The sequence below is a fragment of the Microcaecilia unicolor genome, chromosome 8 (genome assembly GCF_901765095.1).
Source record: "Microcaecilia unicolor chromosome 8, aMicUni1.1, whole genome shotgun sequence".
Taxonomy (NCBI): Eukaryota; Metazoa; Chordata; class Amphibia; order Gymnophiona; family Siphonopidae; genus Microcaecilia; species Microcaecilia unicolor.
In genome coordinates, this window is record NC_044038.1 from 126721967 (window position 1) to 126736377 (window position 14411).

The 14411-nt window shown below is 47.7% G+C and overlaps 1 protein-coding gene across 1 annotated transcript in view; it reads right to left on the reverse strand.

Moving 5' to 3' along the window:
- LOC115476819 (F-box/WD repeat-containing protein 11-like) overlaps positions 1-14411 on the reverse strand; it is a 323530-nt gene that overhangs the window by 90520 nt on the left and 218599 nt on the right.

A 14411-nucleotide genomic window follows, 5' to 3' on the forward strand; every position in this document is an offset into this window, starting at 1 on the left:
TTGGAGGGGCTGCCGTGGACGTCACCCATCAGTGAGAACAAGCAGCCTGCTTGTCCTCGGAGAACTAACAATACAACAAACATCAAACACATCCTCTTACATTATCTCCTCTCATCCAGAAGATTTATCTAGATCTGGTCTCCTCACATATAATGATGCAACTTATACATTATCATCTCAAAGTTCTCTCATACTTCCCATCAAGTGACTCTTTCTTTGGTTGGTATCTGCGGCTGATACTCTTTTCTAGGTCTCGCTCTTTGCCAAGAAGACCCCTTCTTTGCCGTTGCAGATGTATTAGAGGCACCCCCAGATGTTCCCAAGGGTAGATTTTTGTAGCCTAGTTCTTTCAGGACTTTCCATGCTTCCCCCAGCGTGACCACTCGCCAAGTTTGACCTTCTGCTGTGAACTGAAGACCAAACGGAAAAATCCATCTGTATCTGAAGTTGGATTGTTGCAAGTATTTGGCGAGATCCCTGAATTCTCTCCTTCTCTGAAGCGTTCCAGTCGCTATATCATGGAACACCAAGATTTTTTGATTTTCCCAGAGGATCTCCCCCAGAGATCTAGCTTTTTTCCATATCATGTCTTTGACTGTATAGTCCTTAAAGCATACCACAATGTCCCTAGGTTGTGAGTCTCTTTTGCGTCCCAGACTTCTGTGCACTCTGGCTCCACGTTGCCTGACTGCCCCTCACCGCCTGAATCCATAATCCGGGCGCAGATTTCCCAAATTACCTTTGCACAGTCCATATTCTGGTCTGTTTCAGGGACCCCCTTAAATCTCAGATTTTCCAAATCCTCCAGTTCCAGCTGCATTTTTGCTTTCTCCGCTTTCATGATTGTGAGAGCAGTGCGAAGCTCCTCCACCTCTCCCTCCACGTGCTCCAGCGTTTCCTCCGCCTGCTCAACCCTGTTGCCGATCTCCCTCACCTCCTTCTGATTTTCCGTGACTGCCTCCTTTATTGTTTTCCGAACAGTGCTTTGAACCATCGCGCCAACCTCTTGCTTGGTGAGTTCTGTGTCGCTTTCTTGTTGTTCCGCTGGGCCCTCTGTCTCCGATCCTGAATCTACGGTGGCCATTTTGATGCGCACCTTATGCGGGGAGCGGCTCGTGTTCACCACCTCTCCCTTTTGTGCCGCGGCGTACTTAAACTTTTCCAGCCTCTTTATGGTTGCCATCAGGTCTCCTCTCTCTATCTTCAATTTTTTCGTTGATCGGAGATTGGAAAACAGGAAAATTTAGCAAATTTCTTTGCCACCCCGACGGAGCACTGATTTCAGGCGTCCATCTCCGGCGATGATGTCACTTCCACCTCACTTTTTTCTTTTATTGCAAACTTATATCAAATCATTTTTACACATGTATTTCCTAATGATATTTCTATATTCCTCTTTTCCTCCACCATTCATCCAATCCATTCACTCCTTTCAATCATACTCCTTATACTCATACATCTTATATTCCTCTGTTATACAAGACCTTTCAGGATCCAAGGTGCAAGGGATCAGAACTATTTGAACATTTTTTTAAACAAAATGCTTAGTAAATGGCAAAGGGTCGTTATGGGAACCGTTATCTCAATATTTAGATTACTATTTGAGTGCAGAAGTAAAAAAAATTCCATCTGATGTTAAAGATTCTACTGATATGCTGTGGCAATTGGATAATCTCCAATTGCCAGATCTTGCAGTAACTCTTGTTACCCTGGATGTTAATGCGTTGTACACTAATATTCCCCAGCGCAGTGCATTAGACATGATTGAGATTAAATTGAACTCAATCGAATTGTCAGGAGAACAGATATTACTGTTAAATCAAATGGCTAATATGGTCATTCTTAAGAATTACTTTTCATATCAACAGAAATTCTACCTACAGGTTAAGGGGGTAGCCATGGGGGCGACTGTAGTGCCCACGGTGCCTTGCCTCTACATGGCCTTTTTGAGGAACTATATGTTGCACATAGTATGTACAGCCCCTTTATAGTGTTATGGCAAAGGTACATAGATGTTCTGTTGATATGGAAAAAGGATAAAGCGAATGCTACATACCTGTAGAAGGTATTCTCCGAGGACAGCAGGCTGATTGTTCTCACTGATGGGTGACGTCCACGGCAGCCCCTCCAATCGGAACACTTTCTAGCAAAGTCCTTTGCTAGTCCTCGCGCACCGCGCATGCGCGGCCATCTTCCCGCCCGAACCGGCTCGTGCCGGCCAGTCTCATATGTCGCAAGACAAAGAGAAGGGAAGACACAACTCCAAAGGGGAGGCGGGCGGGTTTGTGAGAACAATCAGCCTGCTGTCCTTGGAGAATACCTTCTACAGGTATGTAGCATTCGCTTTCTCCGAGGACAAGCAGGCTGCTTGTTCTCACTGATGGGGTATCCTTAGCCCCCAGGCTCACTCAAAACAACAACCATGGTCAATTGGGCCTCGCAAACGGTGAGGACATGACTGAGATTGACCTAAAAAATTTACCAACTAACCGAGAGTGCAGCCTGGAACAGAACAAACATGGGCCTAGGGGGGTGGAGTTGGATTCTAAACCCCGAACAGATTCTGAAGCACTGACTGCCCGAACCGACTGTCGCGTCGGGTATCCTGCTGCAGGCAGTAATGAGATGTGAATGTGTGGACAGATGACCACGTCGCAGCTTTGCAAATCTCTTCAACAGTGGCTGACTTCAAGTGGGCTACAGACGCTGCCATGGCTCTAACATTATGAGCCGTGACATGACCCTCAAGAGCCAGCCCAGCCTGGGCGTAAGTGAAGGAAATGCAATCTGCTAGTCAATTGGATATGGTGCGTTTTCCCACAGCCACTCCCCTCCTGTTGGGATCAAAAGAAACAAACAATTGGGCGGACTGTCTGTTGGGCTGTGTCCGTTCCAGATAGAAGGCCAATGCTCTCTTGCAGTCCAATGTGTGCAGCTGACGTTCAGCAGGGCAGGAATGAGGACGGGGAAAGAATGTTGGCAAGACAATTGACTGGTTCAAATGGAACTCCGACACAACCTTTGGCAAGAACTTAGGGTGAGTGTGTAGGACTACTCTGTTATGATGAAATTTGGTGTAAGGGGCCTGGGCTACCAGGGCCTGAAGCTCACTGACTCTACGAGCTGAAGTAACTGCCACCAAGAAAATGACCTTCCAGGTCAAGTACTTCAGATGGCAGGAATTCAGTGGCTCAAATGGAGGTTTCATCGGCTGGGTGAGAACGACATTGAGATCCCATGACACTGTAGGAGGCTTGACAGGGGGTTTTGACAAAAGCAAACCTCTCATGAAGTGAACAACTAAAGGCTGTCCTGAGATCGGCTTACCTTCCACACGGTAATGGTATGCACTGATTGCACTAAGGTGAACCCTTACAGAGTTGGTCTTGAGACCAAACTCAGACAAGTGCAGAAGGTATTCAAGCAGGGTCTGTGTAGGACAAGAGCGAGGATCTAGGGCCTTGCTGTCACACCAGACGGCAAACCTCCTCCACAGAAAGAAGTAACTCCTCTTAGTGGAATCTTTCCTGGAAGCAAGCAAGATGCGGGAGACACCCTCCGACAGACCCAAAGAGGCAAAGTCTACGCTCTCAACATCCAGGCCGTGAGAGCCAGGGACCGGAGGTTGGGATGCAGAAGCGCCACTTCGTCCTGTGTGATGAGGGTCGGAAAACACTCCAATCTCCACGGTTCTTCGGAGGACAACTCCAGAAGAAGAGGGAACCAGATCTGACGCGGCCAAAAAGGAGCAATCAGAATCATGGTGCCTCGGTCTTGCTTGAGTTTCAACAAAGTCTTCCCCACCAGAGGTATGGGAGGATAAGCATACAGCAGACCCTCCCCCCAGTCCAGGAGGAAGGCATCCGATGCCAGTCTGCCGTGGGCCTGAAGCCTGGAACAGAACTGAGGGACTTTGTGGTTGGCTCGAGATGCGAAGAGATCTACCAAGGGGGTGCCCCACACCTGGAAGATCTGACGCACTACACGGGAATTGAGTGACCACTCGAGAGGTTGCATAATCCTGCTCAACCTGTCAGCCAGACTGTTGTTTACGCCTGCCAGATAAGTGGCTTGGAGCACCATGCCGTGACGGCGAGCCCAGAGCCACATGCTGATGGCTTCCTGACACAGGGGGCGAGATCCGGTGCCCCCCTGCTTGTTGATGTAATACATGGCAACCTGGTTGTCTGTCTGAATTTGGATAATTTGGTGGGACAGCCGATCTCTGAAAGCCTTCAGAGCGTTCCAGACCGCTCGTAACTCCAGAAGATTGATCTGCAGATCGCGTTCCTGGAGGGACCAGCTTCCTTGGGTGTGAAGCCCATCGACATGAGCTCCCCACCACAGGAGAGACGCATCCGTGGTCAGCACTTTTTGTGGCTGAGGAATTTGGAAAGGACGTCCCAGAGTCAAATTGGACCAAATCATCCACCAATACAGGGATTTGAGAAAACTCGTGGACAGGTGGATCACGTCTTCTAGATCCCCAGCAGCCTGAAACCACTGGGAAGCTAGGGTCCATTGAGCAGATCTCATGTGAAGGCGGGCCATGGGAGTCACATGAACTGTGGAGGCCATGTGGCCCAGCAATCTCAACATCTGCCGAGCTGTGATCTGCTGGGACGCTCGCACCCGCGAGACGAGGGACAACAAGTTGGTGGCTCTCGTCTCTGGGAGATATGTGCGAGCCGTCCGAGAATCCAGCAGAGCTCCTATGAATTCGAGTTTCTGCACTGGGAGAAGATGGGACTTTGGATAATTTATCACAAACCCCAGTAGCTCCAGGAGGCGAATAGTCATCTGCATGGACTGCAGGGCTCCTGCCTCGGATGTGTTCTTCACCAGCCAATCGTCGAAGTATGGGAACACGTGTACCCCCAGTCTGCGAAGCGCCGCTGCTACTACAGCCAAGCACTTCGTGAACACTCTGGGTGCAGAGGCGAGCCCAAAGGGTAGCACACAGTACTGGAAGTGACGTGTGCCCAGCTGAAATTGCAGATACTGTCTGTGAGCTGGCAGTATCGGGACGTGTGTGTAGGCGTCCTTCAAGTCCATAGCCAATCGTTTTCCTGAATCATGGGGAGAAGGGTGCCCAGGGAAAGCATCCTGAACTTTTCTTTGACCAGATATTTGTTCAGGGCCCTTAGGTCTAGGATGGGACGCATCCCCCCTGTTTTCTTTTCCACAAGGAAGTACCTGGAATAGAATCCCAGCCCTTCTTGCCCGGATGGCACGGGCTCGACCGCATTGGCGCTGAGAAGGGCGGAGAGTTCCTCTGCAAGTACTTGCTTGTGCTGGAAGCTGTAAGACTGAGCTCCCGGTGGACAATTTGGAGATTTGGAGGCCAAATTGAGGGTGTATCCTTGCCGGACTATTTGGAGAACCCACTGATCGGAGGTTATGAGAGGCCACCTTTGGTGAAAAGCTTTCAACCTCCCTCCGACTGGCAGGTCGCCCGGCACTGACACTTGTATGTCGGCTATGCTCTGCTGGAGCCAGTCAAAAGCTCGTCCCTTGCTTTTGCTGGGGAGCCGAGGGGCCTTGCTGAGTCGCACGCTGCTGACGAGAGCGAGCGCGCTGGGGCTTAGCCTGGGCCACAGGCTGTCGAGAAGGAGCATTGTACCTACGCTTGCCAGAAGAGTAGGGAACAGTCTTCCTTCCCCCATAAAAATCATCTACCTGTAGAGGTAGAGGCTGAAGGCTGCCGGCGGGAGAACTTGTCGAATGCGGTGTCCCGCTGGTGGAGCTGCTCTACCACCTGCTCGATTTTTCTCCAAAAATATTATCCGCACGGCAAGGCGAGTCCGCAATCCGCTGGTGGATTCTATTCTCCAGGTCGGAGGCACGCAGCCATGAGAGTCTGCGCATCACCACACCTTGAGCAGCGGCCCTGGACGCAACATCAAAGGTGTCATACACCCCTCTGGCCAGGAATTTTCTGCACGCCTTCAGCTGCCTGACCACCTCCTGAAATGGCTTGGCTTGCTCAGGGGGGAGCATGTCCACCAAGCCCGCCAACTGCCGCACATTGTTCCGCATGTGTATGCTCGTGTAGAGCTGGTAGGACTGAATCTTGGCCACGAGCATAGAAGAATGGTAGACCTTCCTCCCAAAGGAGTCCAAGGTTCTAGAGTCCTTGCCCGGGGGCGCCGAAGCATGCTCCCTAGAACTCTTGGCCTTCTTTAGGGCCAACACAACTCCAAAGTCATGAGGCAACTGAGTGCGCATCAGCTCTGGGTCCCCATGGATCCGGTACTGGGACTCGATCTTCTTGGGAATGTGGGGATTACTTAGAGGCTTGGTCCAGTTCGCCAGCAATGTCTTTTTGAGGACATGATGCATGGGTACTGTGGACGCTTCCTTAGGTGGAGAAGGATAGTCCAGGAGCTCAAACATTTCAGCCCTGGGCTCGTCCTCCACAACCACCGGGGAAGGGGATGGCCGTAGACATCTCCCGGACAAAGGAAGCGAAAGACAGGCTCTCAGGAGGAGAAAGCTGCCTTTCAGGAGAGGGAGTGGGATCAGAAGGAAGACCCTCAGACTCCTCGTCAGAGAAATAACTGATGTCCTCTTCCTCTTCCCACCATCGGTGTCAGACACAAGTTCACGGACCTGTGTCTGCAACCGTGCCCGGCTCGACTCCGTGGAACCACGGCCACGGTGGGAGCGTCGAGAGGTAGACTCCCTCGCCCGCACCGGCGAAGCTCCCTCCGCTGACGTAGTCGGGGAGCCTTCCTGGGAGGGCTACCGCACTCGGTACCGCAAGCGGCACCGATGTCAGAGACCTCACCCCGGACAATGGGCCAGCCGGCGCCTCGCTCGACGGTACCGGTGGCGCAAGCACCCCCGGTACCGGAGGGGTAGGGCGCAACAGCTCTCCCAGGATCTCTGGGAGAACGGCCCGGAGGCTCTCGTGCAGAGCGGCTGTGGAAAAAGACATGGAAGCCGATGCAGGAGTCGATGTCAGAACCTGCTCCGGGCGTGGAGGCTGTTCCGGGCTGTCCAAAGGGGAGCGCATCGACACCTCTTGAACAGAGGGCGAGCGGTCCTCTTGGTGCTGACACGGGAAGGGGACCGGTGACGATGCTTCTTCGATTTTTTGGGACGAAGCACGTCACCAGAGCTTCCCGGCACCGACGAGGAGGACGTAGAATCCAGCCGTCCCTTCCTCGGGGCCGAGGCCGAAGAAGGTCGGTCTCGGGGGGGCTGTACCGCAGGAGCCCTCAGGGTAGGGGGAGACGCACCCGAAGGCTCACCGCCACCAGCAGGGGAATGGACAGCCCTCACCTGTACTCCAGAACGAAGCACCACCGTCCGACGACATCAGCAGACGAGGAGGTCTCGATACCACCGACGCAGACGCAGCCCTCCGATGTCGCCCCGATGCAGAGGGCCGATGCCTCGATGCAATCGGGGGCGAGGATGAAGGTCCAGGCGCCGACGACGTCGAAGCAGTCGATACTCCCGGTGCCGATGCCGACGAAGAGCCCGAGAACAAAACGTTCCACTGGGCTAATCTCGCTACCTGAGTCCGCTTTTGCAAAAGAGAACACAGACTACAGGCCTGCGGGCGGTGCCCAGCCCACAGACACTGAAGACACGACGCGTGCCTGTCAGTGAGCGAGATTACCCGGGGCGCACTGGGTGCACTTCTTGAAGCCGCTGGAAGACTTCGATGTCATGGGCGGAAAAATCGCGCCGGCGAGATCAAAACTCGAAATGGCGAAAATGGCACCACAAAAATAGGGGGAAGAAACTTCGAACCGAGGCCTAAATAGGGCCTACCCCGACGACGAAAGAAAACTTACCGGGGCAAAACTAGAAGTAAGGGAAGGGAGAAAACCATAAAGGTCTCCTTCCAACACCTTTTTTTTTTTTTTTTTTAAGAACGAAGTCGATAAACGACGCGCGAGGTCAACTTTGGGGCGCGAACGGCGAAACACGACCGTACCGAGCGCGGACAAAAGAAGACTGGCCGGCACGAGCCGGTTTGGGCGGGAAGACGGCCGCGCATGCGCGGTGCGCATCGGCGCGCGAGGACTAGCAAAGGACTTTGCTAGAAAGTGTTCCAATTGGAGGGGCTGCCGTGGACATCACCCATCAGTGAGAACAAGCAGCCTACTTGTCCTCGGAGAATACAGTATTACAGAAATTTATAACACATCTGAATCAAGTCGATAATAATATATCTTTTTCAAGCCATGTGGGTGGCACAGAGGCATGTTTTAGATATACAAATGAATTACGAAAGAGGGAGGTTTATCACTAGAACTTACAGGAAACCTATGGATTGGAACTCCCTTCCCCATTATGAGAGTTCTCACCCGCATGCATTAAAAGAACAGTAACACAGTATACCAATAAGGCAAGTTTTAAGAATACGTAGAGCTTGTTCGGATAATGGTGATTTTATGACACAGGCAGTGGAAATGCAGAATAGATTTTCTCAGAGGGGTTACCCCAAAAGAGTGATTCGTAAGGCATTTAAGAGGGCATCTAATGTACAACGTGACTGGTTGTTAACCCCCAGGAATAACCAAGCAAAGAGTGATAGTCGCATTACTTGCATTTTACCTAATGGACCAAGTATCTTTAAGATCAGGGATATCATTAATAAACATTGGCCCATGCTGAAGATATTGGAGGGTTTTGAGACGAAGCCCAGGTATGCTTACACAAGGGAGCAGAACATTGGAGAACGCTTTAAAAAAGGAGGAAGCAGGTATAGCATGGAAGGAGATCATACCAAGGGCAAAGGTTGTGTTTATTGCCCGTATGCGCTGGAAACAAAATGGATAATGGTACCAAATCAGGCACATGATAAAAAACTTCTATTTGCAAGACAAGACAGATTGTGAGTCTGACATGGTGATATATGCTGTCACTTGCCCGTGTGGCCTATGGTACATTGGTCAAACAGTTAAAAAGGTGAAATTTCGCTTGCCACAACATCTAAGCAATATACGCTTATCCAAAATAGATAAGCTGCTGGTAGAGCACTGGATGACTGAGAGACATGCTATATCTGATCTTAAATTTGTAGTGTTGGTGCAATTTAGAGTGGGGAAGGTGGAAATATATTGCAGAAAATGATGCGTAAAGAACAACGATTAATATATGAATGGCGCACAGTACACCCTACAGGGCTGAATAAGGAAGTGGAGTGGGGCTGGGTTATGAGTTTTATTCTTAGTAGGAGGAGCCATTGTTCCCGTGTATTTAACAAGAGAGCGCATGCACTGGCGTTTTCAGCAACGGCGCTATTATTCTGTGGACTCCTGAGGGAGATCAGACCCGTGGAAGCAGTTGTATTGATCTTGAAGGTATTTCTTGTAGAGATGCAGAGTGTAAAACGTATATAATAAGTGTTATTAGTATTGGTAAAAGGTTATTCCTATGGTTTTAATTCTGTTTCCTCATAGTTAAACCCCTGAAGACGCCTCCGGGTGAAACACATTGATTGCGTTGGATTTGACGCTGTTGGAAGCTGTTTATTAAACCGACCAACTGAGGACATGTTTGTGATTGAAAGTTGGTGAGGTGTGGTATTCATTTTGGATAGTGAGACGCTACAGGACTGAAGTGTTACGGGAAGGAAAGAGAAAATTTTCCCAGTGGACATCAATAATAACTAAAGATCTTTGAGATAAGGTTGGAAGTGGCACAGAGAACAAGTATTAAGGAAGAAAAACAAAGCTTTGTGGATTGATTGCCATGCAACAGAGTCAAGGACTTGTGAATATACAATTGGAATATACTTCAGCGGATTTGTTAAAGAACTCATGAATGCTGAGTGGTATCTTCAGTTAAAAAACTGAGTCAAAAAATTGTTTAAAAAAATGTTCAAATAGTTCTGATCCCTTGCACCTTGGATCCTATAAGGTCTTGTATAACAGAGGAATATAAGATGTATGAGTATAAGGAGTATGATTGAAAGGCGTGAGTGGATTGGATGAATGGTGGAGGAAAAGAGGAATATAGAAATATCATTAGGAAATACATGTGTAAAAATGATTTGATATAAGTTTGCAATAAAAGAAAAAAAAAAGCATTAAAAATAAATATAAGTGTAGTTACTTAAGGGTGGATTTAAATATAATTTGTAACTAAGAAGGAAACGAGAGCTCATACAATGGAGGCACTGTATGCAAATAGATCTCACGCATATTCACTGGGGAAATCCTGAAAGCCCGACTGGATTGCGGCCCTCAAAGACCGAGGTTGAACAACCCTTGTCTAAACACTATTTGAGAACTGCCTTCTATGACAGCAATTTTCAAAAGTCTTTTATATGGTTACTTATTTGGAGAAAAGGACTATTTGTAAATGGCCCACCCTTTGAAAAAAAACTGTTCCATAATGCATACACTTCAATCCACACTCAGAGGCATTCCCAGGGTTGTTACACACAATTAAAGGCACAATGCAACACTTTCTCATTCATTTATACAGCACAGAAATTTTAATTTACTTATTGTCAAAAAGACTGATTTTTCTCACTGGAGAACATAGCATTAGGCAATATTTTTATTTGAAAAACCCCGTTATCAGATATTCACAGGATCTAGGATCACTGGATAAGGCAAGTGTGCGTGGTACTAGCATGAAGATCTACCCATCAGTGTCCAAAAAAGTCCTTACTGAGTGGGTACACCTCAAGTTTATAAATAAATGACTGTTAGGAAATGAAGACACTGGGAATCAAATTTCCTATTTCATCTTTTTTTGCGTGTTATATCAAACTATTATCCAAGCAGTTTATAATGAAAAATATGTAAAGGGGTACGAGGAACTAGAACAGAGACCTATATTACAATCTGTATAAAGCAGGTGTTCTCAACCCAGCTGTAATGTAATTAGTGTTTACCGTCCTACTTCAGACTGCCTGCTGATTCTCCATTGTTAATTCAGTCTTTCCTGTCACTTACTCAATTAGGACCACTCTTAACTGAGGCTTCTTACAAGCATCAGTTCTTGGGTGGAGTAAAGAGTGGTCCTAATTGAGAGAACCTAAGAAACTATAACATGCACTTCGTTGTGTGTTTTGTCATGCACAAAGGAGTGCAAGTGATTTAGATTAACTAAATCTAAATCACTTGCACTCCCTTTGTGCATGACAAAATGCACAAACAAAGTGCATGTTATAGTTTCTAGGTTCTCTTTTTAATATGATGGCATTTGTCACTTATCACCGGTATTTTATCCATTGTAGTGGAGGAGTGGCCTAGTGGTTAGTAACATAGTAACATAGTAAATGACAGCAGATAAAGACCTGAACAGTCCATCCAGTCTGCCCAACAAGGATAAACTCATTTTACATAGTATTTGATACTTTAAATGTATACCCGTGTTTGATTTGTCCTTGCCATTCTCGGGGCACAGACCACAGAAGTCTGCCCAGCACTCTTCTTGTACTAAAAGTTCTGAAGCTAACATCGAAGCCCCTTAAAATTTACACTCAAGCCCATCCATATCTATTCAGCCACGATCAGGGTGTAGATCGTAGAAGTCTGCCCAGCACCGGTTTTGCTTCCCAATTACCAGTGTCGCCACCCAATCTCCACGGAATCCATTCCTTCTAAACAGGATTCTTTTCTGTTTATCCAACGCATGTTTGAATTCAATGGGTGGTGGACTTTGGTCCTGGGGAACTGAGGAACTGAGTTTGATTCCCACTTCAGGCACAGGCAGCTCCTTGTGACTCTGGGCAAGTCACTTAACCCTCCATTGCCCCAGGTACAAATAAGTGGCTGTATACAATATGTAAGCCACATTGAGCCTGCCATGAGTGGGAAAGCGCGGGGTACAAATGTAACAAAATAAATTCTTAATTTATGTTTCTAAGACACAGTAACAACATCTACCCTGGCCTATTCCAGTAATTTGGGATGACATGCTCCTCCGGCGAACTTCTTTAGGACCATCCTGGGTAAGCTCCTCCTACTAATCTTATACCATAAAATATTCTACTAAACCTGCCCAGGATATAATGGTTGACTTGCCTCTGGACTATATAGTGTGCTAGTATTATCTAAGCCACCGGAACATCTTTCCCTTGCCTCCCTGGTCAGTGCAGAACCATCTTCCAGGATGCTCTCCCCAGAACATCATTAGACTCCGTTCACCTGTGACGTCAGCAGAGAGCAAAGAATGAATGGGAAGAAACCCTGTGCCTTCCAGAATTGTGTGAGTTGACTAGCCTTGCCTCTAGACTGTGAACGTGCTAGTATCATCTAAGGTTACTGGAACATCTTCCCCTTGCCTCCCTGGTCAGTGCAAAACCATCTTGCAGGACGCTCTCCCCGGGACATCATTAGACTCTGTCCACCTGTGACACCAGCGGGGAGTGTACAGTGGAATAAAGGAAGAAGCCCTGCACTGGAGAAAGGCGTGCCAACGAAGGAATACGACAAAGGAGCACTCCTTCGGGAGGACTGTGGGAGATAATTGGGACTTGTCTATCAGTGAGTTATTTTAATATATTTAGAGTATTTTGTTTAGTAATTTAGGGGCCCTTTTACTAAGCCGCAGTAAAAATTGACCTGCGGTAGTGTAGGTGGTGTACTGGGTGTGCGCCGGGCCAGTTTTTACCGCATCTACAAAAAATGAGATGGGAAAAGGGCCTGCGGTAAAAATGAAACCAGCACACTCCCAAAACCAGCCTCAACTCTTAACGCCACCCACTGATCTAGCAGTAAAGGCTCATGTGCTACATGTGAGGTATTCGGTTGGCACGTGCCCAGTGCCAATTACCTCCAGAACAGGCACGCATAGGAGGAAATAAATAACTCATCCATTCATAGTGTTATGGGCGCGTACCAAATCTGAAATTACCGCCAGGAGGGTGCGCTGGCCTGGCAGTAGTCTCATTTGGGCGTGCACTGCACACAAACAGAGCCTGCAGCGGTTTAGTAAAAGGGCCCCTTAGTCAACTTCATTATGTGTTATAGCATCCCTGTAATAAGGGGGAATGGGCATTATGGGGATTTAGGATTTCAGTCACATAAGTTCTTGTTGATACTACATTGATTCACTGCTTAATGCTTAAACTGCTTACTGTTGACACTGCGTAATGAGTCAACTTCATTATGTGTTATAGCATCTCTGTAATAAGGGGGAATGGGCATTATGGGGATTTAGGATTTCAGTCACATAAGTTCTTGTTGATACCACATTGATTCACTGCTTAATGCTTAAACTGCTTACTGTTGACACTGCGTAATGTTGATACTACATTGATTCACTGCTTAATGCTTAAACTGCTTACTGTTGACACTGAGTAATGTTGATACTACATTGATTCACTGCTTAATGCTTAAACTGCTTACTGTTGACACTGAGTAATGTTGATACATTTGTTCACTGCGTGATAATATATCAATTCACGGCCTAATGCTCAAACTGCTTAATGTTGATACATTTGTTCACTGCTTGATAATATATTAATTCACTGCCTAATGCTCAAACCGCTTAATATTGATACATTTGTTCACTGCTTGATAATATATTAATTCACTGCCTAATGCTCAAACTGCTTAATGTTGATAATGCGTAATGCTGACAAACTTGTTCAAATCTTAATGCTTAATTCATAGTGCTTAATGTTGATACTGCTTAATGTTGATTCTGCCTGATGATCACACAGAATTCCATTCACTAACACCACCAAGCACCAACATGTGTTCAGTTTTGGAGGCCGTATCTTGTTAAGGATGTAAAAAGAATCGAAGCGTGCAAAGAAAAGCTACGAGAATGGTATGGGATTTGCGTTACAAGACGTATGAGGAGAGACTTGCTGAACTAAACATGTATACTCTGGAGGAAGGAAAACAGGAGTGATATGATACAGACGTTCAAATATTTGAAAGGTATTAATCCGCAAACTAACCTTTTCCGGAGATGGGAAGATGGTAGAACGAGAGGACATGAAATGAGATTGAAGGGGGGCAGACTCAAGAAAAAATGTCAGGAAGTATTTTTTCACGGAGAGAGTAGTGGATGCTTGGAATGCCCTCCCGCGGGAGGTGGTGGAAATGAAAATGGTAACAGAATTCAAACAGCGTGGGATAAGCATAAAGGAATCCTGTGCCGAAGGAATGGATCCTCAGGAGCTTAGTCAAGATCAGGAGGCGGGGCGGTGGTGGTTGGGAGGCAAGGGATAGTGCTGGGCAGACTTATACGGTCTGTGCCAGAGCCGGTGGGGGAAGCGGGACTGGTGGTTGGGAGGCGGGGGTAGTGCTGGGCAGACTTATACGGTCTGTGCCAGAGCCGGTGGTTGGGAGGTGGGGATAGTGCTGGGCAGACTTATACGGTCTGTGCCCTGAAAAGCACAGGTACAAATCAAAGTAGGGTATACACAAAAAGTAGCAAATATGAGTTATCTTGTTGGGCAGACTGGATGGACCGTGCAG